Here is a 27011-nt window from a genome sequence, read left to right as displayed (position 1 = left end):
AGCAATCATCTTATTTTGTACATGCCAAAGTTCTATTTAAGAATTAGAAAAATGAAAAATGCACATTTTGTTTAACCTGCACACGGATAGTGTGCCTGTAGTATTTTTTAAAATATTTATTTTCTTTCTCCCATAGATTCACACTCATTTGCCTAATAGGTCAAGTCAACAGAAACAGGCCAGCATTACTGCTGCAGCCCCAAGCACTTTGCGTAATTCGGTCCCTGGTATGAAAGTCAAGAAAGAATTCGAGGACGCACCTTTTTAAAATTACGACATGTGGTTTATGTATGATTAGTTTAGTTTAGATGAGGTTTTTTTCATGTTGTTCCCACCGTATTTAGGGCCTGGTTGTTGCGTCATCAATGGAATGATGCCTAACTGCTCAGTAATTCCATTTCCTTGTTAAGTTATGGTTCCTTGAGGATCGAATGCATATTTATCAGAAAAGCATCAGCACAAGAGAAAATAAAACCTCTTTGATATCTAAGTTATTTGAGCAAACCTAAGTAGTCGCTGGGTTATCTTTTAAAAAGGAATACAGGTTTTGAGAAAAAAGTGATCTTAGAAAACAAGAAGACACAATTTTCAATCATCCAAGACAAAAAGGATAGCTTGGAGCTCAGTGCACGGAAAGCAGATCCTGTACCAATTAGAAACTATGGCGTAAATATGAGCACGCATAACATTATGGAAGACTTCTTACCCATTGATGCCTACATGACTCTCTTACAATTGAGGCCAAACCATTACAAATTCGACAGGTTAACTTGAATATTCCTTAAATGTTCTAGCCATTCGTTCACTTTAGAAAGCACCTTTCTCCAAATTGCATATTGGTATGCCCGTTGAGTGCACCAGGTGCAGACACAACTGAACTGCACGCGCTGGGGATGGTGCAGCACTCAAAGATGGGTCGAGGATTCAAACAACTGTTCTGACTTTCATTGCAGAGGGTCCCTCCTGGGATGAAAGAGGGCACAGAGACAGGGACGTTTTAAGGATTCTGGGGGCCCTGGGCCAAATATATTTTAGGGGTCTCTGTTCGGAACAGCTTTGATTTTATAATCCAGATTCAGCTCTTTCATGCCCTCTTCAGTGAAATTCGAAATGTTTGTACTTCTGATATTCAGGGATAGTGATGTGTGTTTTTAGCAGTAGCGGTCCGTGGAGGGAGTTCGGTGGGGCAGTGAGGCGGGGCGGGGGAGGGGCAGGGTGGGGAAATGTAAACACCGGAATATGGATGAACGGAGGTAAGTACACATTTAAATAAATAAAACGAATTCCTTTGTGCGCGCTGCATCGCAAAATGCGATGCAGCACGCGCAACGAAATTCGTTTTATTTATTTAAATGTGTACTTACCTCCGTTCATCCATATTCCGGTGTTTACATTTCCCCACCCTGCCCCTCCCCCGCCCCGCCTCACTGCCCCACCGAACTCCCTCCACGGACCGCTACTGGTTTTTAGTATTTTAAAACAGCAGCAGGTCACTATTATTACTGCAAATAATGGCTGTTACACCCTTCCATTTCTCACATGTGAGGTCCTGTATTGATCTAAAAGAAACTTTGGATATGGATGTTGCATGAAACATGAGCACATTTTTTTGTCGAAAATGTCGTTAATAGACTCTCACATTTAATAGAAATGATAGAAAAACGCTATTTACAACACTCTGTTTAAAAATAATTCATGGTCATCAGCGCAAAACTCTGCAGAACAGAGCAGGCAGAAATAGGGGCCACCGTAAAAAGTCTGGGGCCCTGGGCCAGAGCCCACTTTGCCCATGCCGTAAAACGGCTCTGCACAGGATCCCTCCGCCCTCTGTGGTCCAGCGCCGTCCGTTAATTCTCTGAGTGTTGGCCACTTCTTGGCGTGGAGTTCATGCTTTTTCCCGCTATGATGTCATTGGTAATATTGGGCGGGCACAGGAGAAAAGGGATTGCCTGATTTTCGTCGGGTAAATGCAACGTAATGAGAGAAAATACCCTTCATATTCCACGAGGCCAAAATATGTGCCCGTATGACCCATGATCCAAAAGGGGCCGCCCTATTATCTGAGACATTTTCTCTAGCACAACAGTTCTCCCGTACTTAAAACAAATTGGCAAATATGCATATTGTTGTTCTGTAGCCCTTATAACATGGACACTGGTTTGCAAGAGTGGATCGGTATTTTTGTATGTCAGGAAAAGTATTTTCAATGTAGGTTACTCTGTGAAGTCACCATTGTAGGATTTTTTTTAGAAGACGTCTGAAGCGATTTATACAAGGCAATCCCTTTCCACCTTATAGTTTGTGGCTAGCTGGCTGTTTCAGAGTATCTGAAAGTAAAAATACCAGACCGCAGTTTGCAAGCAAGTGTAATAAACCTTTCTCTTTTCTTATTATGTTGTTCAGCCAGAGCCACCCTGCATGAACAGCAGAAGGATTACTCCATCGTTCATGGTCACTGAGTCTTAGTGCCTTGGAACAGAATTCACAATGTTTTTCAATGCAGGAGACAGGTCTGTGATATGAATTACTGAAGACGGAGGGCTGAGCCCATCAAATTCATTTTATTTTTCTGATGAATTACGTTTCTAAGAGCAGTAGCTTTCTGCAATGGAAAAGGAAAAAAAAAACAACACCTGCCATTTTTAGATTGTCAATAAGCTGCTTGATTCCACGGTGCTACATTTGGACTTTAAAGTACAGAATAAAAAATAGAAATACAGAGCAACTTTTTACACTCATGGAGATATAGATTCAGGGACATTTTTGTACTTAAAGAAGTGCCTATTAATTACTGCAAAAGTCCACCTTTTTATCAGTACACTGACAGTTTTCTCTGCTATATATTCATTCTTTAGACAATACTATAAAACATTTATAGATAAAAAAAATTGGTGCTGCAGACACAAACACGCACATTTCTTGTTTTGCCTCAAATGAGCAAAAACACAAATTTGTTAGTTATTGCTTCATGTTGCAAACCGTAACTCACAACGCCCCCTTCTCCTTATTACATCATGCATGGCATCGTTGATGGCATCACAACTGACACCTATAATTACATCATTGTTGATATTATCAACCCCTGCTATGCATAGGCTGCAGCAGTTTTTGCTTGTTTTTTTGCATTTTATATTATTTATTTTAAGAAATCTGTTTATTTGCTTTCTAGTAACACGTTTTTTGGAGTCATAGTATAGTTATTCAATTGTTTTTCTGCAAATAATGGGTAAGCTTCTTTCTTAGTTGCAAATTGTTAGCGTTGTAAGCTTTCTAGACACCTTTGTAGTGCTTCATTAGGTGTCTTTTAATTAACGCGGAGATGATATTTTTTCATTTCTTACAATATGTGACAAATATGTGGCAAACACAATCAGTAATGCCCTTTTACTCACTGGTAATTTTCATTACTCCTGGTCCCGTTGTCCTCGTCCCAATCATCCACAAGTGAGATAATCCTATCTCACCAACAGAAAAAAAAGAATGAAGGAACGCTGTCCCTGTCCCACCCCCTCCCACCGGGAGTACATAAGTGTACTTACCCAGCATTCCCTTGAACTACCAGGCCACAAATGAAGGCCGGCATGTCTGGGAGGGGGGGAGGGTAGTAATGAATGAGACGAGCAGTAGCGGTCCGTGGAGGGAGTTCGGTGGGGCAGTGAGGCGGGGCGGGGGAGGGGCAGGGTGGGGAAATGTAAACACCGGAATATGGATGAACGGAGGTAAGTACACATTTAAATAAATAAAACGAATTCCTTTGTGCGCGCTGCATCGCAAAATGCGATGCAGCACGCGCAACGAAATTCGTTTTATTTATTTAAATGTGTACTTACCTCCGTTCATCCATATTCCGGTGTTTACATTTCCCCACCCTGCCCCTCCCCCGCCCCGCCTCACTGCCCCACCGAACTCCCTCCACGGACCGCTACTGGAGACGAGGACAATGGGACCAGGAGTAATGAAGATTACGGTAAGTAATAGGGCATTACCACCAGGTGCCTCCTTGTCCCATTCATCAACAAGTGAGAATACCCAAGCAACAAACTGGCATTAATCAACAACAAACCATAAGGACACAAGTCAGACAACAACATCCAGCGATTTATTGGTACAAAAAATACAAGAAGACAGAAGCACACAGCCTGCAGCACTGACCCAAAATTAACATCACCCCCCAGCAAATTCTGGATCCGATAATGCTGCACAAAAGTTTTAGAGGAAGCTGATGTAGCAGCCCTACAGATCTCAGACAGGTTAACCCCCCAAACCTCAGCCCAGGAGGCCGCCATATCCCGAGTAGAACATCTCTGCACACCCGCCGGAGGAGGGGACCCAGAAAGGGAGTAGGACAACACAATGACCTGCTTCAGCCAACGACCAATGGAAGAAGAAGAGGCCTTCCCCCGACGAGAGGAAACCCCAAAAGACACAAACAGGAAGTCGGACGTCCAAAAAGGAGGAGCCCGATTCAGATAGATACACAAAGCCCGGCAAACATCCGGCAACGACCAAAGAAGATCATCGCCAGATACCGGATAGGCGCACAAAGCAGGCAACATCAACACCTTGGAACGATGGAACTGAGAAGGTGCTTTCGGGACAAAAGAAGAATCCAACCGGAGGACCACCCCATCCTCAGAAAAAAGACAAGAAGGACTCCCGAGCCATCAGAGCCCCAACTCCCCAAGGCGCCTGGCCAAAGTAATGGCCATCAAAAAAAACATCTTCAATGTCACAAACTTAATGTCCACCTCAGCCAAAGGCTCAAATGGGGTAGTCATTAGAGCCCAAAACACCAGGGAAAGGTCCCCAAAAGGAAACAACAGCCGCACCACAGGATGGGCCAAAGAAAAGCTTCTCAGCTACCGAGAGACCAAGTCCTCCACATCTGACAAATTCTCCCAAGGGGAATGAAACACCTTAATCGCGGCCCACTGAGAACTCAAAGTGGATACATCCATATTCTTCTCAGACACCTCCCAGAGAAACTGCAGCACCCTTGGCAGGGTACAATCCAGGGGTGACAACTGCAGAAAACGACACCACTGCTGGAAATTCTCCTAGTGGCGCCCACAGGATCTGAGGGTCGAAGGCTTCTGGGACTAGTGGAAAGCCAAGGCAAAATACTTGGGGAAACCCCAATGCCACCACCCCTGCTTCTCAACTTCCACACCAACAGCAATAGCTGCATGAGAGGCAACATTAGAGATGACCACAGGAGACACTGAGAGCAGGGGATCAACAAAGTTCACAGAACTACCAACAGCCACAGAGTGGGGAACCAAGACCAACAAGGCCAAAAGGGTACCACTTCTACCACCTCCTGAGACCATGCAAGCCAGGAACCGGGGGATCAGCGCATGGTTTGGGAAGGCATGCAACAGGCGGGAAGGCCAAGGCATGGTCAGAGAACCCACGCTCCCTCCTGACGGACACGAGACCGGAACTGAGGCAGCTGAGCATTGTGCCGGGAAGCAAATAGGTCGAGAAAGGGAAGACCAAACCTCTGCACACAAACTGAAAGACCTCCGAAGTCAGAGACAACTCCTGGGTTGTGGGGAAATAACAACTCGGGGCATCCACCACCCCATTGTCCACCCCCAGGAAGTGAAGAGACACCAGAGATAACAGATGCCCCTCTGCGTAACAAAACAAGGGAATCACTACCGCATTCAAAGACTTGGGGCTGATCCCTCACTGATGATTCAGATAGACCACTGTCACCATGTTGTTGGAATGCACCACCACATTGTACCACAACAACCGACAGCAGAACGCGATGACAGCCCTAAAGACGGCAGTCAACTCCTGCCAATTTGAGGAACGTGCCCCTCCATAAGAGACCAATGACCCTGAAGTGAGCAGGACTCTAACATTGCCCCCTAACCGAAAACACTGGCATCCATTGTTAGGACTGCAGGAGGAGAGGGCTGCAATGGCAGGCACCTGGAAAGATTGGCAGACAACGCAGGGCAAGGAGGATGGACGGAGACACTGGAATCTGAAGGACCAGATTCTTTGACAAAGGATTCCAACAAGCCGACAGATGCACCCAGAGAGGCCTGACATGAAACAGTGCCCAAGGAAGGCACTGTGAACACTGCTGCATCCATGAGACCCATAAGCTGCAACCAGAGCCAGTTCGGGAAGGCGACCTCCCTCAAGAACAGGTGAGCAAGGGATCTCAAGGTCACTGCCCAGGAGACAGGCAGGAACACCTTGTTCAGATAGGTGCAAAAGCGAGCCCTAATAAAAGTCAAGTCCGCAGAGTGCTCCAGCTGACACTTGGGAAGGTTCAGCAGAAACCCATGAGCCCGCAACACAGAACACACCAACTCCCGATCCATCAAGAACTGAGCCTGAGAGGGAGCATGGATCAGCCAGTCGTCGAGGTACTGGTCGATGAGGACACCCTGAAGATGGAATGAGGCCACCAACAGTGCCACCGCCTTGGTGAACACCCTGAGGGCCGACCACAGGCCAAACGGTAGGACCAGAAACGGAAAATGACAGCCCAAAGGCAAAACCTCAGGAACCTGCGAGAGCTGGGGTGAACGAGGACATGATAATAAGGATCCTGCAGATCTAGGGTACACAAGAAATGGCCCAGAATAACAAACGTATTCACCCTCTGAAGAGTTTCCATCTTAAAGGGCAGACGAATCACAAACTGGTTCAGTGCCTTCAAGTCCATCACCAGATGGAACACCCCTTTTCCCAAGAAATATCATAGAATAAACCCCCCTCCCTATCTCCAGAGGAGGAACCTCCTGATTTGCCCCCTTCGCCAGGAGGGATTCGATTCACAGAGACAACTCTGCCTTCTTGGTCCAACAGGATGGCCAAGGAGTTGGACGAACCCTTGAATCTGGAGGAGTCTCTGAGAACTTGATGCGGTACCCCATATCTGAACACAACTGCAACCAGGCCAGAAGAAAGAGCAGGAGCCATCCTACGACCAACAATCCTGGATCAGCTGACATATAGTCAGGAACGAGGATTGGGGGGGACTTTGCTTTCCTGTCCTGACCCCTGGCAGAAGAAAACCTCCCATGACCTCTAGAAAACTGCATCCGAGAGGGCTGAGGAAAGTGGGATTTAGGTTTAGAAGAACCAACAGCAGTGGAGGACTGCTTAAAAGAAGAAGGGTGCTTTTTCTCCTTAAACAGCTTGTGCAGTGTGCCCTCCAACTGAGCGAAGAGTGTAGAGTATGCCAGTGCACTCAAGTACCACTGCCTAATACTAGTAATAGGGTGGGACCTCTTTCAAATAAATCAATATATTGATATCAAGCAATCAGAAAAAGTGAGAATTTGGTTATTATTGTCTGTGAGGAAACCCTGAGGCACAAACTTAAAATAAAATGATCTATTCATAAGAAGCACACATTTTACAGTACCAGATTCTCCTGCGATGTCTGGAAAAATAAGTAAAATCCCTGCCGGAATGAAACAGCACTCTGTCATTGATTCTATCGCCTTGTAGGAGCACCACAGGACCTATGAACATCAAAAAATGAAAGCAGACATATGATTGGCCACTCAGGGAACACCACTCAAAAAATAACCCTGCAGCCTTTGGAAACAGCCTCAAACGATTTTCCTCACCACAATTACCAGATTGGTGTTTCAGACAGACCCTGTGATGTAAATGAGATCACAGTCCATCATGGTCTCTGACAAAACTGGGCACAAAGAGACACCAAGCATACCATCAACTGGGTCTATCAAGAGTCGTGTATTAGAATATGACAATATTATTATCATTTAATCAACTTTTGAAGCCCAACAACAACCTAGCACTGAGAAAGAATCTGTACCTGGCAGTTTTTTTAACTTCCAAAAGGCCAAAAAAGTGCACAGGCGGTTACATGCACTTTATGCAAAGAGGTTCTACATAGATGAAAAAGCTGGACATTAAATGTTCCATGGAAACCAAGTGGTATGAGGAAGCACCTGAGGACTGAGCATCCCAACAGCATAGTTTGGGCTGAGATGCAGAAGAGTCGAGCGGCTGAAGGATAACATATTGCTTCAGAGGAAGCAAGTATCAACAACGAGAGGAAAACAATGAGAAGTTGCAGCATTTTTCAGCATACTGCTGATCCAGCGGGAAGCCAGAGGGATGAACAATTCACAACCCAGATATCTCAATAGGGCCAATACACATTTACTCAAATATTCGTACACACTTCCTGGACAATACGCTGGGGAGTCAAGTTTTGTAATTCCCTTAATTTCTGCTTAGTTAATTCCCTGTAACCACAAACAATTTGGAATTAAATGCTAAACTAATCCTTCACAAATCAACACTCTTTCCTCTGGTCGATGGACCATTAGTTGAGTTAGTTGATGGGGATATTAACAGTTAACTAACTAATTCACAGATCTCAGTGAAATAACCACAGACTCTGGATAAGATTCATCCGTTTTATCTAAGATTTCAGTCATAAATTGAATGCTCATTAATACAGTTTCACAGTGCAAACTCCCTCATTCTTCATATGGGAGAGAAAAATTCATTTAGCAAACACATTCATTGACTCAAATTCATTCAACAAATCAATGCATAAGAGTGGATAGATAAAGAGACAAAAGCTACAAATCAAAAATACATTTGCAAAGAATATGCAGACTTTGAGATAGAATACTATTTACCTATTATAAATAGCGAAAACCATCACTCTGGCTAAAGGACTGGTGGGTGTCCCCTGAATTAGAATCAGAAGACAAAGACTATAGGACGGGATCAGGACAGGGCAGATACTTACTAGTCTTCTCTACAAACCCGATGCATCAGGGTGCATCCCTCATGTACACTCTCTCCCTCCTCGATGTTCTTCCACAATCTTCGAATCTAATCAGGCTGTCATTCAGATCTGAATCTTCCCAGACTGCTCTCTTCTTCTCTCAATTGACCCAGCACAGCAGCTCTCTCTCAGTTCTCTTCTCTCTGTGCTCTCTGTGCTCTCGAATCTCTTTCTATCCAGCAGCTGTCGACTTCTAAGCTCTCTTTCAAAGCTACTCTAGTTATAATCTTCATTTCAACATGTCCCACCCTCAATAGTTGCAAATATTAGTAAAATAGGAAATATGATTGGACAAGGGGAGTCTTCATCACACTATGCTGACATATTAATTTTTATTAAAGTACTATTGTCTTGCAAACCCTTCCCCTTTAGCTCATTGATGATTTTCTCTTCCCATACATATATTGTTGCCATTGTAGTAATTTCATTCCATACAAGCTCCATGGACGAGTGATACACGTCTTCTCTTTCCCACGTCTTCTGTCCTTGATGTCTGGCAGCTACTCAGCTTTTTGGTTATCGGGTCATCTTACGTATTCACTGAGCATGCGCGACTCGTTTCACCCTTCGCCATTTTCTCCTTCCGTTATTGGCTTAACAGGCCCCAATGCACACTGTCAATAAAAGAATCATAAACAAATGTTATTTTCTTAATCATGTAATTCTCTTGTTCACCACCCACGTCTACTCTATCCCATGTTATTATTATTTCTCTGAGCAAAAGCATTAACAACAGCAGCTTTCTTTTAAGTTCAAGCAAGCATATGCCGGGTATGTGGTACCTCATGACCACATGTTAGTCCATCTTGCGCATGGGTGAGAGCTTTTCCCTCTCAAAACGGGTTAGTCACCTTTTCTCTACATAATTCTGGTTTGCACATGCGCAAAGCGTTTTTCTGATTTAAAGCGGGATTTAGTTGCGTTGCATTTTATTCCATATTAATTAAGCATGAGTAAAGCTTTCTCCCCCTGTGTCGGTGTGTGGTGCGTATTAGGCTTGTCTCATCTGCAGTTCTAGTGGTTAGTAGAAGTTAATGAAGGATTGCTTCAAGCAAGTTTTGTTTTCTTGAATCCTTGCTCCATCACTGCTTGCACTGCCTCCAAGTTATGCCTACATTGGAAAATAATAAAACAATATTTTTCAAGGTCAGAGAAGATCATCTTCACACTGTAGGAGTTGAACATTTTATAATAAATATAAAAATGGAAAATACAAAGTTTAACAACAGTAGCTTAAAACTGTTAGAAAATAAAACAAATGCAAAAAAAGAAACCAAGAAATTATAGAAAGCAACACATAAGAAACCCCGGTGTAGGGCTGTGCATTTTACCTACTCTACACACAACCAGAGTTTATGTGCAAAAAAGGGTGAAGTTTGGCAGATTTCACATAGTTGGGCACAACATCTAGTCAGACCTTTTGCCCAGTCCTATTCTACTATTGGCCATGTACCATCTGCAGAGAGTCTGACCATCCGAAGGAGGAGTTACACATTGTAAATGTAAAATGTGATTTAAAAAAACACCGAAATTCCCTGAAAAACAAACAAAGATTTAAATGATACTACAGTGAGATATAGCAATTTTACCTTAACTTACCAATAAAAGAACACAAATACACTTGGAAAAACAAAGATAAAGTGACATTATAGTTCAGTATGGCAATAAGACTTCAACTTGTGCAAAAACAAAAGAAATTCACTGAAAAAACAAAGATTAAAGTGATGTTACATTGTGATACGGTAATTAGGTCTTACATTACCAAAATTAGAACAAAAATGCACTCATAGGTTAATGTGACATTATAGTTAGGTTTGGTAATAAGACGTTACATTATGTAAAACAAATAAATAGAAACCACTGAAAAACAAAGGTTAAAAATGATGTAATAGTTAGGCATGGTAATAAGATCTTAACTATACATTGTGCCTAATCATGCACTACTTAGGGCTCAAATACCACATCACTCATGATATGATAAATGACACCATTGATGATATCACTGATGTCAACTGAAATGACATCATTGACAACATCACTGAAGACATCATCAAAGCTACTGTAAGTCAAATTACTCTATAAGTCCATGGATCATTTTAAAAGCAAAGTTGAGAGTAAAGTGTTCACAATCATACACAGCTTAGAATCCTTTTATGTATATGTGTGCATGTCTAGAATGGAAATAACATAGCCCTGGAGACAATTCTGATTCAGTATGGAAAAGTTATATGGTGCACCCTTTACCTACCAGTAAAGGTTTGAGTGCAACCACTACTCCATATAAACAAGGTAGAGACTAAGAGCAACTAGTGTGGGGGTGTAGAAACACTTTTTGAGTAGATTGTGACTTAAATCCAAGGCATGTTACCAAAAATAAGTGCGAAATCCTAAAATTTGTATTTACAATAGATTAATCACCTGTTGATGTCTGGGCACCCACCCATGTTAAATGCTTGTCATAGAGTGCTTGAGGCAGTTCTTTAAATAAACCAGAGATTCATAAGTTGCAGAAAGTAGTTGCTAAGAAAATCAAAACATAGAGGTAAAAAATGCTTTTCCCCTAGGAAACTACAGACGCGGCAACAGCTGGAATTACTGAACAAAACTACCCCAAATTTGGTTAAAAAAAAGGTAGTGCTTGTATCAGAAAGCGACCTTTTTTAAAAATGGTGTAAATCCGTTCAGTAGTTGCTGAGAAGTTAGAAAAATAAAAGTTTTGATATCTGGGCGGAGCCTAAGTCCCGAGCACGAGCTTCACTGTGATTGCCTGTCAATATTTCAAACCAGGAAGTGTTGGCAGCCATCTTGTGCCCCGGTAACCGAGGCACAAGAAAACAGAAAAAGAAACACAAAAAACAAGAAAACACCGGGCCCCCTAGGCCTGCTCAGGGGATCCCACAAGGAACCCCAAGGCCCCTAAAAGTATTTTAAAGCATTTGTCCCTATAATTATAGCGTAAACTTGAACCAAGGGCATTATAGCACTTGACACGGAAATCAGCTCCCCTTACACAACAGTTTTTAAGCACAGTGTAACAAAGCGATTTGCACGGAATCACAAGATGCTGCACCTGAGCCGAGATTATAACCTAGTTACCCAGTTCTAACATCCGCAGCCCTAGCTGCAACGGGTGTGATATTAGGAGATTTGTCATATGAAAAAGCACTCCCTGAGCTGTGAATATGTAGTGCTTTCACCTGATATCGTCTGACTACATTACATTAGGCCACACCCGCTTGCCTGTCCAGCAGAATTATAGCACAAACTTGAACCAAGGGCATTATAGCGCTTCACACGGAAATCAGCTCCCCTTACACAACAGTTTTTAAGCACAGTGTAACGAAGCGATTTGCACGGAATCACAAGATGCTGCGCCTAAGCCGAGATTATAACCTAGTTACCCAGTTCCAACATCCGTAGCCATAGCAGCAATGGGTGTGATATTAGGAGATTTGTCATAAGAAGTAGCAATCCCTAAGCTGTGAATACGTAGTGCTTTCACCTGATATTGTCCGATTACATTACATTAGGCCACACTCGATTGCCTGTCCCGCATAATTATAGCGCAAACTTGAACCAAGGGCATTATAGCGCTTCATACAGAAGTCAGCTCCCCTTACACAACAGTTTTCAAGCACAGTGTAATGAAGCAATTTGCACGGAATCACAAGATGTTGCGCCTGAGCCGAGATTCTAACCTAGTTACCCAGTTCTAACATCCGCGGCCCTAGCCGCAATGGGTGTGATATTAGGAGATTTGTCATAAGAAGAAGCACTCCCTGAGCTGTAAATAGGTAGTGCTTTCACCTGATAGTGTCCGATTACATTACATTAGGCCACAACCGCTTGCCTGTCCCGCATAATTATAGCGCAAACTTGAACCAAGGGCATTATAGCGCTTCACATGGAAATCAGCTTCCCTTACACAACAGTTTTAAAGCACAGTGTAACAAAGCAATTTGCACGGAATCAGAAGATGCTGCGCCTGAGCCGAGATTCTAACCTAGTTACCCAGTTCTAACATCCGCAGCCCTAGCCGCAACGGGTGTGATATTAGGAGATTTGTCATAAGAAGAAGCACTCCCTGAGCTGTGAATACGTAGTGCTTTCACCTGATATTGTCCGATAACATTAGATTAGGCCACACCCGCTTGCCTGTCCTGCTTAATTAGAGCGCAAACTTGAGCCAAGGGCATTATAGCACTTCACACGGAAATCAGCTCTCCTTACACAACAGTTTTTAAGCACAGTGTAACAAAGCAATTTGCACGGAATCAGAAGATGCTGTGCCTGAGCCGAGATTCTAACCTAGTTTCCCAGTTCTAACATCCGCAGCCCTAGCCGCAACAGGTGTGATATTAGGAGATTTGTCATAAGAAGAAGCACTCCCTGAGCTGTGAGTATGTAGTGCTTTCACCTGATATTGTCCGATAAAATTACATTAGGCCACACCCGCTTGCCTGTCCTGCTTAATTAGAGCGCAAACTTGAGCCAAGGGCATTATAGCACTTCACACGGAAATCAGCTCTCCTACACAACAGTTTTTAAGCAGAGTGTAACAAAGCGATTTGCACGGAATCACAAGATGCTGCGCCTGAGCCGAAATTCTCACCTAGTTACCCAGTTCTAACATCCGCAGCCCTAGCTGCAATGGGTGTGATATTAGGAGATTTGTCATATGAAGAAGCACTCCCTGAGCTGGGAATACGTAGTGCTTTCACCTGATATTGTCTGATTACATTACATTAGGCCACACCCACTTGCCTGTCCCGCATAATTATAGCGCAAACTTGAACCAAGGGCATTATAGCGCTTCACATGGAAATCAGCTCCCCTTACACAACAGTTTTTAAGCACAGTGTAACGAACTCAGCGCCACCACAGCATCACTCAGCACCACAACAGCATCACTCAGCACCACCACAGCATCACTCAGGGCCACCACAGCATTACTCAGCACCACCACAGCATCTCTCAGCACCACCATTGCATCACTCAGCACCACCACAACATCACTCAGCACCACCACAGCATCACTCAGCACCACCATGGCATCACTCAGCACCACATCAGTATCACTCAGCATCGCCTTTGCACTAGTACACCACCATTTCATCATCACTCAGCAAGACCTGAGTATCATTCAGCATCACCTCAGCATCTTCTCCGCACCAGTCACCACCACCACCACCACCACCACTACCACCTCAGCATCCCTCAGCACCACCTCAGCCTGCTCTTGGAATCTGGCATCTGTTGATTCTCCCCTAGCGTCTGGCCACTGCTAGTGTTATAATACAGGTACTAGTTCCCAACCTTCACCCTCCGATTGTTTATGCCCCCTCAAAAAAAAGCTTTAACAAACAACCATTGAAATAGGCAGAAACAAGTTGCCAGCATTGTAAGAACAAAAGAAAACTGGGGACATTTTGTATTGTAAATACTTTTTTTAATATGGTCATTCAGTTGTACATAGTGTCTTCTTTGTCGTATATAAGGTAACAAAAATGCTTCTGACACGTTTTTATTAAAACTTTTCAGCAAGCTGCAGAGCAGCCACACTTCTCTACAGTACAGCTTAAAGACATTGGCAAAGTCAATAGCTCTGGCTAAACACTTATAAGGCCCCAAAGGTGAGACCTATTGGCTATGCCAATGCTTGCCAATCTGTGGGGGGGCCTCTAAGGCCCCCCCAAGCCCCGAGGACCGCAACCCCCTGGGCTTTCATTCATTATTTGCGGGGGGCACATGGCCCGCAGCAGCCCTGGGGACCACCACCCCCCAGGGCTTGTTTTTTTATTAAAAATTATACCTGTGTGGGGGGGCTCTAGCCCTCACACGCCCCAGGGACTGGCACCTCCCCAGGGCACAAAAATGCTAATTTGGGGGTCCATTATGAACCCCCGAGCCACTGGGACCACCACCTCCCCGGGGCTTTGCAATTGAAGGGAGAGGGGCCGCACGGCCCCCCTCCTGGAGACCGTGATAGCCCTGGGGACCGCCATCCCCCAGGGCCGGCTCCTGCAGTGTCCCGGGGTGTCCACCCCCGGGACACTGCTGCTTGCAATGACAGGGCAGGAGCCGCGCGGCTCCCACCCTGTCATTGCAAACTGCTTTGCTTCATTGAAGCGAGAGCAGGGAAACCTGCTCTCGCTTCAATGAAGCAAAGCAGATTGCTTTTCCACACGGAAAGCTGCTTGTTAGCCACTCCCCATGCGGAAAAGCAATGCTGGCTCCCGCTGGAGGCGGGGTGCCGGCTGGGACTATGGGGGCATTGGGGCTCCCCCCACGGTCCCCAAAGGAGATGGCCGGCCCTGGGGGATGGGGTCCCTGGGGCCAGAAGGGGCCCAGGTGGGCGGCCACATAGCCCCCCTCCCGAGTAAAAAAAAAACAACAAGGTAGAGCCCCTGGGGATGGGGTCCCTGGGGGTAACAGAAGCCTCAGGAGGGGGGCCACGCAGCCCCCTCCTTTGAAAAAATATTTAAAAAATATATATAGTGGCCATGCCCCGGGAGATGGGGTCCACGGGGCGGAAATGGCTTCTGGAGGGGGGTCGTGCGGTCCTCTTCCCTTTTAAAAAAAATTGAAATAAACCAATTAGGGGTCAGGCCCTGGGGGGATGGGGTCCCCAGGGCCCAAAAAAAAGGAAAGGAAGAGGGGGCCACACAGCCCCCATTCCAAAACAACATTTTTTTTAAAATCCGGCATCGCGCCAGAGGCCCCGCCCCCTCCCAGCAACACTATGCAAACGCACCTGTAGCGCATTTTAAGTTGGAGAATTAATTCCCCTACAATCCTGAGGGTCCCTGGGGGCGGAGTCTCAGTCCCCAGGGACCTCCTGGAGCCCTTGATGGCCCTGGGGACCGCCACACCCCAGGGCCGGCTCCTGCAATGTCCCTGGGTGCCCACCCCCAGGACATTGCTGTTTGCTATGGCAGGGTGGGAGCATGGCTCCCACACTGTCATAGCAAATTCTGCTTTGGTTTTTTAATGCGAGAGCAGGAAACCTGCTCTCGCTTCCAAAAACCAAAGCAGATTGCTTTTGCACAAAGGGAGCTGCATGTCAGCAGCTCCCCCTGTGCAAAAGCAATGCCGGCTACCGCAGGAGGCGGGGGGCCGGCAGGACCTTAAGGGCCTTGGGGCTCCCCCCACAGTCCCCAATGCTAAGGGCCTGCCCTGGGGCCAGAAGTGGCCCAGGGAGTGGGGCCATGCAGCCTCCCTCCCTCCCGCAAAATCAAAAAAGAAAAAAAATGTGGCCAAGCCACGGGGATGGGGTCCCTGGGGCCAGAAATGGACCAGGGGAGGGGGGCCACATGGCCCCTTCCTCACAAATATGAATAAAAAATTAAATAAAAACGAGGCCAGGCCTTGGGGGATGGGGTCCTCGGGGCCAATAGTGGCCAGGGGAGGGGGCCACGCAGCCCCCCTTCTGCGAAATCAAAAAAGAAAACAAAAATGAGGCCAAGCCCTGCGGGATGGGGTACCTGGGGCCAATAGTGGCCGATGGAAGGGGGGACACGTGGCCCCCTTCATGTTTGTTAAAAAGAAAATGCTCAGGCCCTGGGGAATGGGGTCCCTAGGGGCCAAAAAAAAGGAGGGCCACACAGCACCCCTTCCAAAAACAAAATTTAAAAAAGCTGGCATCACCCAGAGGCCCTGGCCCCTCCCTTCACCACTCTGCAAACACGCCCCCTGACATGTTCCAATTTGGGGAATTAAGGCCCTTGAATACTGAGGGTCCCTGGGGGCCAACAAGCCCCCCAGGTACCTCCAGTTAGCACCACACAGTTGGATTGCTGAGGGGTGGTCTGAGGCCACACCCCTTTTTACACCACTCTGCAAACGTGCCTCTTGGCGCACTGCTGGTGGGGCAATGAGGTCCTCTTGTGTCCTGAGGACCTCAGGACACAAGTGGACTTCATCCCCCGAGAAGCAGTGCGCCAGGAGCTACGTTTGCACTCTCAGCTATCCAGGTGTGTGGAACTTACTGGAGGTACCTGGTGGGTTCGTTGACCCCCAGGGACCCTCGGTATTCAAGGAGACTTAATCTACCAACTTAGAACATGCCAGGAGGGGCGTTTGCAGAGTGGTGGAGACAGGCCTGTGTCTATCTTTCAGCAATCCCACTATCTGGGACATACTGGAGGTATCAGGTAGGCTAGTTGGCCCCTAAGGACCCCAGCAGCGAAGGGGACTTTAATCCCCATTTAAGAGCGCACCAGGAAGTGCGCTTGCAGAGTGGTGAGGAAAGGGGGCGTAGCATGCTATGACAACTTAGCAATCCTGCTGTGTGGGACTTACTGGAGGTAATAGGAGGCATAGTTGGCCCCCAAGGATGTCTTTGGGGGCCAACTACCCCTCTTGTTACCTCCAGTAAGTACCACACAGTGGAATTGCTAAGATGTCTTCGGAGGCCATGCCCCTCTTTCTCCACCACTCTGCAAACGCAATTCCTGGGATGCTCTTGGATGGGGATTAAAGTCCCCTTCACTGCAAGTGTGCCTCCTGGCAGAGTACGGGTTGGGGGAAGAAGTCCAATTCATTCCTGAGGGACTTTGGGGGCAAGAAGTCTGTTTCTTCACTGCTCTTGCCTCATTCTGTACCTCTGTTGCTTCTTTCTGTACTTTTCTTGCCTCTTTCTGCAACCTTTGAGCCTCTTACAACACCTCTGTTGCTTATTGCTGCACTGCTCTTGCTTCTTTCTGTACCCCTCGTTTCTCTTCCTATACCCCTCTTGCCATTTCTGCACCCCTGTTCCCTCTTTCTGCACATTTCCTGCCTGTTTCTGTACCCCTCTTGCATATTTCTGCATCCCTGTTCCCTCTTTCTGCACATTTCCTGCCTGTTTCTGCACCTCTCTTGCCTCTATCTGTACCTCTGTTGCTTTTTTCTGCACTTCTCTTGCTCTTTCTGCACCGTTCACGCCTATTTCAGTACCTCTGTTGCTTATTTCTGCTCTTCTCTTTCTTCTTTCTGCCCCCTCCTGCCTCTTTCTGTACCCCTCTTGTCTCTTTGTGCACTTCTCCTGCCTTTTTCTACACCCCTCTTGCCACTTTCTGCACCTCTGTTGGTTCTTTCTGTGCTGCTCTACTTTCTTTCTGCGCCTCACTTGCCTCCTTCTGCACTCTCTTGCTTCTTTCTACACATCTGTTGCTTCTTTCAGCAATTCTCTTGCCTCTTTCTGTACTTCTCTTGCCTCTTTCTGTACCTCTGACTTAGAGGTAGTTTTAATCCCCCGGCCCTATTATGTACTAGAGCCTTACAGCAGAGGTCATGACAATCACAGGGGTCCCCCAACCCATAGTGTACCCTTGTGTATGTAGGTGTTTTCACTGTATTATAAGAGTCTTTCAGCATAGCACTGGCTCCGAGCCTGGTTAATCAGAGGCAGTTACCACCAGTACCAGTCAGGAAAAGATTGGGGGCACAGGATGACTTTGTAACAAGGCCTCTTTCTGCACCTCTGTTGGTTCTTTCTGCATATCTCTTGCTTCTTTCTGCACTTTTCTTCGTCTTTCTGCACTTCTGTTGCTTCTTTCTGCATTTCTCTTGCTTCTTTCTACACCTTTCTTCCTCTTTCTGCACATGTCCTACCTCTGTAGGCATAGTTAGAAATTAGCATTTAAAAAACCTTTGAAATTCACTGAAAAAAACATAGGTTTCTGGGACATTATAGTTAGGAATTAGCATTTAAAAATCCTTTGAAATTCACTGAAAAAACCATAGGATTCAGGGATATTATAGTTAGAAATTATCATTTAAAAAACCTTAGAAATTCACTGAAAAAACACATGTTTCAGGGACCTTACAGTTAGAAATTATCATTTAAAAAACCTTAGAAATTCACTCAAAAAAACACAGGTTTCAGGGACGTTATAGTTAGTTGGACATTTCACTCGTACAAAACCAAAGAAATTCGGCCGTTATAGTTAGTTGAGCTAAGTACAACTTGCTGCCCTGCAATGCACTGCTGAGGACGTCACATATTACATCATTCATGACATGGTCAGTGACATCACTGATGACATCATTGATGACATCACTGATGACATCATCCAGTGACTGTGTGTTTCTGTAAAGTTTTAAAATGTGTTATATATATATATATAGGCCAAGGTGTATTGAAGAATGAGTGGGTGTGTGACTGTGAATGGATGATTTTAAATGCTAATTTCTAAATATGCCTACAAAGGTAGGACATGTGCAGAAAGAGGAAGAAAGGCACAGAAAGAAGCAAGAGAAATGCAGAAATAGGCAGCAAAAGTCCAGAAAGTGGAAGAGAGGTGCAGAAAGAAGCAAGAGAAGTTTAGAAAGAAGCAACAGAGGTGCAGAAAGAGGGTAGAGGGGTGCAGAAATAGAGAAGAGAGGTGTTGAAAGAGGAAAGAAGGGTATAGAAAGAGGCAAGAGACATGCAGAAAGAAGCAACAGAGTTGCAGAAAGAGGCAAGAGAAGCTCAGAAAGAGGATGCAGAGGTGCATAAACAGGCAAAAGAGGTACAGAAAAAGGGAACAGGGGTGCAGAAAGAGAGAAGAGGGGTGCCCAAAGAGGCAAGAAGGGTGCAGAAATTTACAAGAGAGGTGCAGAAAGAAGCAAGAGCAGTGCAGTAAAAAATGACAGAGGTGCAGAAGGAGGCATGGGGGTACAGAAAAAGGCAAAAGAAGAGCAAAAACAAACAAAAGAGATGCAGAAAGAGACTAGAGGGGTGCAGAACGAGGCAAGACAGGTGCAGAAAGAGGCAAGAGTGGTGCACCTAGAGGGAAGAAGGGAGCAGAAAGAGGCAAGTGGGGTGAAGAAAGAAGCAAGAGAGGTGTAGAAAGAAGCAAGAGAAGTGCAGAAAGAAACAACAGAGGTGCAGAAAGAAGCAAGAGCAGTGCAGAAAGAACCAACAGAGGTGGAGAAAGAGGCAAGAGGGGTGCAGAAAGAGGAAAGAGAGGTGCAGAAAGAGGGAAGAGAGGTGTAGAAAGAGGGAAGAAGGGTATAGAAAGAGGCAAGAGAAATGCAGAAAGAAGCACCAGAGGTGCAGAAAGAGGCAAGATGAGTGCAGAAAGTGGAAGAGATGTGCAAAAAGCAACAGAGGTGCAGAAGGAGGGAAGAGAAGTACAGAAAGAGGCAAGTGCAGTGCAGAAAGAACCAAGAGACGTGCAGGAAAAGGGAAGAAGGGTGCAGAAAGAAGCACTAGCGGTGCAGAAAGAAGGAAGAGATGTGTATAAAAAAGCTACAGAGGTGCTGAAAGAGGCACGAAAAGTGCAGAAAGAGGAAAGAGAAGTGCAGAAAGAAGCAACAGAGATACAGAAAGAGGCAAGAGCAGTGCAGAAAGAGGGAAGAGAGGTGTAGAAACATGCATGCGAGTTGCACACAGAGGGAAGAAGGGTGCAGAAAGAGGCAAGAGGGGTGCAGAAAGAAGCAAGTGAGGTGCAGAAAGGCAAGAGAGGTGCAGAAACAGGCAAGCGATGTGCAGAAACAGGCAAAAGAAGTACAGAAAGAGGCAAGAGAATTGCTGAAAGAAGCAACAGAGGTGTAAAAAGAAGCAAGATAAGTGCGGAAAGAGGCAAGTGAGAGCAGAAAGAGGCAAGAGAATTGCTGAAAGAAGCCACAGAGGTGTAGAAAGAAGCAAAAGAAGTGCAGAAAGAGGCAAGTGAGATGCAGAAAGTGGCAAGAGAGGCACAGAAAGAAGCATGGGAAGTGCCGAATAAAGCAACAGGGGTGCAGAAAGAGGCAAAAGAGTTGCAGAAACAGGGAAGAGAGGTGCAGAAAAAGGGAACAGGGGTGCTGAAAGAAGCAAGAGAGGTACAGAAAGAGGGTAGAAGGGTGCAGAAAGAGGCAAGAGGAGTGCAGAAAGAAGCAACAGAAGTGCAGAAAGAAGCAACAGAAGTACAGAAAGAGGCAAGAGGGGGAAATCAGCAAGACCGAGATAGCACAAGCCATCTCCAGACTCCCCCACAATAAAACTCCAGGAAAGGACAGCTTCCCTGTGGAGTTCTACAATTGAGCAGGAGGGGACGTCAACAACTCCCTCCGCAAATCCGGTCAGTTAGGTTCCCTTGGCTCCATCTCTAACAGTGCAGTGAGAGTGGTCCTGTCCAAACTGGGGAAGGATACCCGCTATGTGGCAACTACAGACCCATCTCCTTACTAAATGGGGGCATAAAACTTCTTGCTGATGACCCCTCTCTGTAAGGTTAATCTGACCTTAATTCACCACACAAAGGAATTCACCTCCAGGAACCACATCCGTACTCTCGCCCACACCCATTTGACATCTGATTGCCTACCGGAAAAGGCTCTTGCCCTTTACCTAGACACAGAGAAGACGTTCGATAGAATTGAGAGGGGGCAACCTTGTGACAATTTGTTCTGGGGAAGGAATTTATTAAGAAGGTCCGCTGGCTTTACAACTCCCCTACTGCTCAGGTTAACTGCGGCAACTTCTTGTCAGATCCATTCCCGATTGGGAAAAGGACTCACAAGGGCTGTCTGCTATCGCCCCTGCTGTTCCTCCTGGCCATGGAGCCCCTTGCGGCCACTGTTCATCAATCCCCACTCCTGTCCCCCTTCTAGAAAGGACATCTACGATATATCTGTATGCGGATGACATACTCCTCACCCTCACAGACTTCCATCATTCTCTTCTGGCTTTGCTGGGTATCATAGCTGACTTTGCTACACAGTCGGGTAATTGGATGATTTGGGGCAAGAGCGAGGCACTGTCTCTTTTGTGAGGGACCACACGAGTGGCAATCCATGGCTATCTCTTCCGCTGGACACAGTCAAGTCTCAACTCCCTGGGCATTTATATCAACTAGAGTCTGGACCATATGTTGGCAGACAATCTCAATCCCCTAACTGCCCACATGAAATTAGACTTTGCAAAGTGGTCTCAACTTGGTCTATACATGTGGGGGGAGGGTACAGGCAGTACAAATGGTCATGCTTAAGTGGTACACCTATGCCCGTGGCATGCTGTCTCGCTTGGTCCCACTGTCCACAATACACTCTGTGGATGCAGGAATTTGCTCTTTTGTCTGGGGTCCTACTGCCCCTGTCTAACTTATGCCAAACTCCTGGAGGTACTCGTCCATTGAATTATGGAGGCCCGTTTCTGCCTCTTCAAGACACTGCATGATTGGCACTGGACCCCTGTGAAATTGCGACAGGCAGGCCTGTTGCTCCATGCAACCTAATGGCGTTGCCCTAATGCCTGCTGTAATCTATTGTACGTCCTCTGAGATTGCCCCTCGATTCAGCCGTTCTGGGATGCAGTGGGGACTACGTTGTCTGAGACTCTGCCAATCAAGACCCCCTTCCCTTGATCTTTTTACATGACAATAGGGACTCCCTGGACCTCTCGCACCTTCAGCTTAATCTATTGCATACGGCCCTTGCCACATCCAAGATATGCATTCTTCGCCACTGGTGCTTTCCCCACCCTTCCCGCAAGGAGTTTCTGGTGGCAGTATGCCATGCGGCCTTCCATAAATGTATCCATAATCTCCAGGACAGAGTGGAGATCTTCCTCCAGATGTGGCCCCCTTCCTCCGGGATATTGCACATAGATTTTTGGCCCTACACATGACCCTCTCCCCACCCGACATTCCACCTGGAGGATGCGTCGAGACTTGTCCATTGCCATTGACTGTATGGCTCCCTTCGGGCACCGCCTCAATCCTATGGCCCTCTTTCACCTCCACTGTCTTCTCTTTCTTCACCTTCTCATCCTTCTTCTCTTTTGTGGTCTCCCTTCCTCCCTTTAGACACGTCACACATAATCCTAAATGGACCACTCTCCTTATGGCTTGTCTCTGTAACATGGCCCCGCCCCCTTCCTGGGAATATGTAGCCTCATTAGATGATATGTGTCCTGAATTGTGGTTTTATTTGCACCATCTGAGCCTACAGATATTCATGGCCAATGTCTAGTGACTTTGTTGTCATGTTGTCATTTTTTCCCTCAACTTCCACTTCTCCCTCTGTATTGCATTCCTTTGGTTTTTCAATAAAGAATTGCAAAACGAAAAAAGAATAATTGAGGAGTTGCTGGATGTGTAGAGGAGGTGGAATGGGTAGGGATTTCACGACATAAACATATACCTAATATTTTCTCAATGCTATATGTCACTTACTGTCTCTTTTCACCCCGAGCCGTGAGTTTTACATTGTTGTCATGGAGGTCAATGGTGTGCCTTGAGGGTGCATAGATGGTAGTCCTGACACATTTTCCAGGTCCATCCGTTATGACTGCCCCAGTCCAGGTTTTCTCTTTGAATTCTGGGAATTGGTGGCTTGTTTATTCCATCATAAAAACAGGACTACAGTTCTCAGAATTCAAATGAAAGAAACTGGACTGGAGCTGCACATCACACATGGACCTGGGGAACTTGGCCGTTATGGGTTGGGAGTGATCCAGGATAGTCATAGGATAGTAAGCATTGGGCAGCCTCTAATAATACTCTACATCCAGTGTTCTCACCACCTGGAACAATACAGATTATTGGATGAGAGACTCCTGCTGCTAGGGTGTCTTAAAGAACTGGTGGAAAGATTCAGAGGCGTTACTTCACAGCAGTTGAAGTAAGGATCCTTCATCCACCTGCAACACAGGTAAAGTCAGACAAGGCCAAGCTGGAAGATGCAAGTGATCAAGGCTGAGCTAGACAGGGAAGTGGAGACATGTCGCACCTGAGGCCTGTGCAGAGCCATTAAGGGGTGCCTCTGGTGGACGACGACATATTCAACAGCAACGAGATAAGTCGGACCTCAAGTGGCAATAACGTATCTGAGGCGACCCATCAAAGCAGTGATGCAAACCCACCCAGAGAGTTCATCCATGAACATCTAGAGTGGCCCACAAGGTTTGCACAGCAGCTGTAGTTCTTTATCCTTACCAGGGGTGAGGGCAAACTGACAGGCCACTCAGTGCACTCCAAAGAGAAACAGAACTTGACTGTGCACGGAAGAAGGTAGTGGTGATGCCCAATGTCACAGAAACAGATAATTAAACAATATAGCATAGTAGCTTCCTGAGATCCAAAGTGTTGGCGGAGTGACATATTATGTACCATTGTGCCCCATGCAAATGTACACTAGCTGACTGTAATGAGAGGCAAAAGATGGGGGGTCTGCACAGCTCCAGCATAACTGCTTGCATAAATATGCCTTCCTCAAGCCTGACAAACCAAGGGACTCCAAAGACCAAGCAATCAGGGTCCTGCGACAACCACCTTCAGAGGAACAGTCATTTACCAAACTACTAGCAGCAGTTAGAGAGTCTAGACATGCTTTGGAAAAAGCAATTGACTTGGTCTCCACAGAAGTGTACTATATGATAACTGATTTTAAGGATTGGCACAGCAGAATGGTAATTTCGTTTTTGTAAACACAAAATAAACCCTGGGTCTATTGAATTGGAAGAATGCTAATGGGGTGTCCTTTTTATAGGACAGTTTCCCTCAGCCACCCAGAGTGACATGCTTCATCGGGGGGGGGGGTTACCGCACTATGAACATAGTCATAGTGTGGGCTACAACCCTCTCTCTGAGAGGGAGGAGCTCAGGGATGTTTTGTGTGTGTACAAGAGGTATACAGCAGAACGGTTCACCAAAGAAAATGTGGATTCCATCAAGGCCTTCAGGCCTCAGTGAAACATCTGCAAATGGACAAATAAATAATTGGAGGATACAAGGTTAGGGAATGACGCAACAACATCTGGAACTCTGGAAAATGAAAGTGCTGAAACCCAAGGGGCCCGATTCACAGAACTAACTTAAGACAAAATCCTAAACTTACTACCATTTTGGTATTCACAGAAGGCACTTACTCATTTTGGTATTCACAGAAGGCACTTACTCATTTCGGTATTCACAGAAGTTAGGACTACTAAATTGACAAAAATCCTAATTTTAAGACTTTCGGTATTCACAGAAGACATTTAGGAGTCCTAAAGTTAGGAGTCCTAACTATACTACTACTAAACTGAGAAAAATCCTAATTTTAAGACTTTCGGTATTCACAGACGGCATTTAGGAGTCCTAAAGTTAGGACTCCTAACTTCTGAGAATACCGAAATGAGTAAGTGCCTTCTGTGAATACCAAAATGAGTAAGTGCCTTCTGTGAATACCAAAATGGTAGTAAGTTTAGGATTTTGTCTTAAGTTAGTTCTGTGAATCGGGCCCAAGGTCCTTTCATATTCCTTCTCAGTCAAGCAGATGCACAGAGCATCAGCCCGTTAGTGCCAAACCACTACATTTCAGGGACATAGATGCAATTGTGCAGGAAGCTATACAAAAATAAATCATTACTTATAAGAATGCAAAGGTGTTGCTGTTTCCTGATTTTAGTCTAGCTGTTCAAACCCCATAGAGAAGCTTCAAGGGAATGAAAAGGACACCCTGGAAGAGGAATGTGAAAAACATGATGCTCTTTCCTGCTCACCAGAGAGTAACCGCAGGAGGAACATCCTGCCATTTTGTGACACCAAAGGATGCCTGGGATGGTTGGAGGGATGGCAACACGCACTTGCAGAAAAAGGTGCCTCCACACGTGGGAGTTGGGATGCTCTTACAAATTATAAAGCAACACCACCTGATGAAATCGATTTTGCTGGGAAGTGTCAAAAATATGATGGACTCTGCTAGAGGGTGCCATGATGGACATCAGTGATTGCCAGAAGAGTAGGCTGTTCTCGACTTACTGCTGTCATCCATTATGCACTGGACACTTCCTGAATGGCAGTGGCGAGGAAACATTGAGAGCCTACCCAAACTGATGCTGTATCGGCAACTCCAGAGGCCCACTGTGACACTGACAAGGCCTGCCGACACTGTAATGTGTACTGGTATGTAGCCAAACGTCTGAGCCTTTTTCGACATAAAAGAATTGACACTAATCACATATCCATGACAAAGTGGGCAGAAATGGGGAAATAAGTGGGAGGCTTTGTTCAACCTGACACATTTTGGAGGCATATCATCAATGCCCGGCGATAATTATCGCTAAGCGCACTTAGCGCTAGGATAATTATCACTGGGTAATGTGGAATTTTATCGCTGAGATAGCGTGCTATTAGCAACGCTTATCTCAAATGCGATAAAATTCCAAGCGCTAACTGCCAAATGTGAGATTATCCCTGGAAATCCAGCGATAATCTCACAAAGTTTGTCGATAGCTTGATGATAGGGCAAGGCATACTTAGCCATGATATCCACCTTACAAAGGATATCATGGCTAAGTCAGTCTTGAAGCAGGCGTAAGGAAAGTAACGATAACAGAGGTTATCACTACTTTGCTTGTCGCTCTGCAGGTTAGCGTGCCCATTGATAATTGGAGAAATGTCGCTTAGTGACATTTCTCCAGTTATGTCAGGGCAGGAACACCCACTTTGCATCTCATTAGAGATGCAAAGCTGGGCGTTCAGAAAACAAGCGCTAATGCAAGGATTCACGTGATAGCGTGACCTTGCTGATTAGGCGATAAAATTATCACCGCTTTTCGTCCGAAACCGAATGCAAAAGCGGCGATAAGTTTTTTATCGCCTCCTTGATGATATGCCCCTTGGTGTTAGCTATGATTTAGCGATACTAAGTTGATCTTTTTACAAAATGGGTGGGTCAACAGATGCTGTAATGGTGAATTCAGTTTTGTCAACACCCTTCTGTCCCACTGAATCATGGTATCTGACAGAGTTATCCATTATCGCCTCTATCTGTCGCACTGACAGATGAGGCTCTTGCCTGCTGGGTTATGGGAGAATTAGGTGTTATTTGTTACAGAGATGCCAGCGCTGCCTCTGTTATAAGGCCCAATTAATAAGAGATTTCTACAGAAAATTTGATATTGGCAGTAAGACACTTGACAACTGTATCCAAAAACTTACACTGGTCAACAGAAATTCAGCTGTCGAATGCCTGTACGATAGCATCACTACAAGTTTTCAGACGGACGGCGCTAGAACACAGAGGGCCAAGGACCACCCCAGATATTACATCACTGATGACATATGTGTCTTTCTGAAAAAAAATATTTGTAATATATGTATAGCTACAAATTAATGGAAGAAGACATGGGTAAATAAGTGTCTAAATACAGTGATGTAATATCTGACGTCATCAGCAGAGGATTGCGGTTGCGTGAGTTATAGTTGCCTGCACTAACTATAACGGGGGAATTTCAATGGTTTTTCACGAGTGAAATGTCCAGCTAACTATAACA

Source organism: Triturus cristatus, chromosome 7 (assembly GCF_964204655.1).
Source record: "Triturus cristatus chromosome 7, aTriCri1.1, whole genome shotgun sequence".
Classification (NCBI taxonomy): Eukaryota; Metazoa; Chordata; class Amphibia; order Caudata; family Salamandridae; genus Triturus; species Triturus cristatus.
Note: the sequence above shows the minus strand (reverse complement) of the source record.